Genomic DNA, 3371 nt, shown 5'->3' with positions numbered 1-3371 from the left:
TTTTTTCTTAGAAGCATAAATTAGATGTGTTATAATGGACTGCAGATAACTCTGTCATTTAATTTGGACAGAAACACTCCACTCTCTGTCTTCCAAAGCTGTTTCCTGTATAAACTTTCTGGAAAGGTTAGCCTGGATCAAACATGGCCAGCGCTTTTGAATGTAAGCAGTGCGGCACCGTGATAGAACCATGAAGAGAAATGTCTTCTCTTGGGTTTCTCAGTAGAGTACTGATAGATGCTTTACTAGAAATTCCACCGAAGATAGAATTCTCTATATTTTCGGATGGTTTATTACCAACCATCTGAAACCCAGGCATCTTCTAAGATTTACAATGCGTTTTCAGCATGTTATCCACTCTGTTAAGATACTGTGATATCATTAATGGCATAGATTAGTGTGAGCTTCTGTCAGACATGGAGCAAGTCCAGATATCTTTGGGATAGATTATTTGATAGATAGTAGAAGATATAACACATCCTAGAGACAAAATGGTCCAGGCATATTATTTCTCATTCCATGCCACTATAAACTGTTTATGACTGTTTTAGGCTGTGTTTAGTAGAGAAACAAATCCATAGACACACATATATGTATAAGAAAAATCTTTATGTCAAGAAGTAATTATAAATCAAGTAGACATCCTAGCCCAGTCCAGTTCAAGTCAATAAGTATGATACTATCCATAAATCTCTCTTCAGACTCACCCAGCCACAAGCAATGATGCCAAATGCAGCAAGTTCACGGGCCAGTGGGTGAAACATCTTATGGATGCAATGGTGGTGAAAGCATCCCAGTGCTGACATGGGTCTCCACGTGCCTCTGCCAGCTGTCCCAGTGTCTCAAACAGCAGGGAAGGGAAGAGGGCACCTCTTAGGACCCTCCTTCAGAGAAGGCCATCCCCACAAGGAAGCATTATCAGGCTGTGACATAAGTGACAGGCTAGATTCCACTCCTTCCTTCAAGTTGACAGAAATTATGTAACTATCACAATGACTCATCTTAGGGATTGGAGTGGAAAATAAATAATTCATTAATCAATAGCTGCATAACATGTACCTCTTCTTCTTCTTCTTCTTTTTTTTTTTTTTGCTGTGTGCCCCTGATGAGTAAAATGAAGATATTCACATTATAGGAAAATCATTACAGACTTCATGTCTTAAAAGCTAAAAACGCATGACCATGGAGATGATTCTGACACATCATTACGCTGTAAAACCGAAGCTCTTTCCCCAGGTTGATTTCTGAGATTGTCAATCTTTAATGGGTTGAAAGTCTCATATTTTCCCCCATGGAGGGGCTGTTGGTGCAGTCTGTTGCCTTTGTGATTTGCGGAATGATGTATAACCCACACAGGAAGAATCAACAAAATTTAAGTTAAAAGTATCAATAGCATTCACAAACGACTGGCAAATTTAATCAAATAAAGGAATGAGAAGACACACATAAAATGAATAAGAGATTATTATAGAAAATTTGGAAAGACACTTGGAAAAGAAGACATGAATACAGTCATAAAAGTCTTGTCATTAGCAGCCTATGGGGCATTCCGCTACAACATCATGGCTCCTTTAGGTCTTTGACGGTGGGAACAATTTTTGTCATTTACACTGGAATATAATATTTTGTTCACTCTTATTTGCAGCTAGTTCCAGATTAGGGGACAATTTAAGATATTCACATTTAACCTTCTCTATTATAGCATTTACCCAGTTACCTGACAAAATAAGTTACCTCTGTGTTTCTGTTTCCTTATCATAACTCTCAAGAATAACAACTTAATTATATATTGGAATTTCTGGGAAACAATATCTGAGTTTGTAGACTCACCCAATGGGCTCACTGTTTACTGGACTTCAACCATAATTCCATTTATTTTCTGGAATCCTAAAGGCATTGAGTCTTATAAACCCCTCTCTGAAATTAAATGAAGGAATTATGATGATTTTTTAGGTCTTCAGGTAACAATGTGCTTTGAGAGCCTCTGTCAAATGTACAGCGATTTACATGAATACCCATAGATGCCTTTGAGTGAATAGCCAGGTAATGAGTGTTTTATAACAAAAGATATTTAAGGGAGGTAGCCTTATCTTTCTCCAAGTGCATCAAGGCTGGTTCCTTTTTTCCCCTCAAAATTATTGTAGAAGAGACTATGGCCAATTAAAATATCATTTTATTGTTGTATCCTTCACATAACATACAATTTCAAAATTCAGTCATATTAAGAAGAGTTGTGTTTAGGGGAAGGAGAGGGGAGAAAGGGGGAATCAATCACAAGGATCAACCTATAACATGCTTCCAGGGGGACGAGCAATGGAAAAGTGGGTGAGGGGTGATGGAGGAGGATGTAAGATTTGAAAATATAAATCTACAGCTTATCAAGGGCTGGTGAGGGAGGGTGGGTGGGGGAGGGAGGGGGAAGAAATGGGGAGCTGATATCAGGGGTCAAGTAGGAAGTGAATGCTTTGAAAAGGATGAAAAAGCCTATGTGCAAATGTGCTTGACACACTGGATGAGGGTATGGATTGTGATAAGAGATGCAAGAGCCCCCAATAAAAGTATTTAATAATTAAAAAAATAGTTGTACAATCATTACCACAATCAATTTCAGAACATTTTCTCCTTGCTCATGTTCATTGCTGTTAGCTGCCCATTTCCACCCAACCTCTCCTGCCATGCCCCTTGGTAATTACTAATCCAATTACGGTCTCTATAGATTTACCACTCCGGGATTTCATATACAGAAAATCCTACAAAACATGAACTGGAAGCAAACATACACCAAAAAACCAACAATGATTAGACACAATTTTGACACTGAAAATTTGGTCTGTGTCTGTAAATGTTTTAGTGTTGAAGCAGCCATGCTTGCCTTTTGCTGCTCTATTTTTGCCACTCAGGGGGTTGGCTATATGTTAAACAACTCTTTTGGCTGTGCCTATTTTTTTCTTCTCTAGGAAAATCATATTTTAACTATCACCCAACATCCTACAGATAAAACCTCCTCAACTTTCCCTCCAATCTTTTTAATCATTATTGCAATTAAAGCTTTCTGGCTTCTGCTGGTTAAGTACTATCATCTGGTCTTTAGTTCTGTTGGGACTCATCATCCCCATGTATATTATCAAGTTCAAACTTGTTTCTGCCACCATCTGCCATTTTCTGCATAGGAGAGTTGTTATAGACTTTCATGATGCAGGTGCCCCAGGCCAACAATACATCCTTAGAGGTCTGTCCTTTGCATTATCTTATGGAGCATCATCCTCTGGTTAACTAATGTGGCCTTACATGATGTATCCATCCAGTCATAATAACTTTGTCTACCCTTATTCCTTTTTTACCATTTACTAACATAAACTCAGGTGTTTTCA

Source organism: Echinops telfairi, unplaced genomic scaffold (genome assembly GCF_000313985.2).
Source record: "Echinops telfairi isolate 266 unplaced genomic scaffold, ASM31398v2 ScPeMD7_7469;HRSCAF=8507_1, whole genome shotgun sequence".
NCBI lineage: Eukaryota > Metazoa > Chordata > Mammalia > Afrosoricida > Tenrecidae > Echinops > Echinops telfairi.
This window is presented reverse-complemented; position numbering follows the sequence as displayed.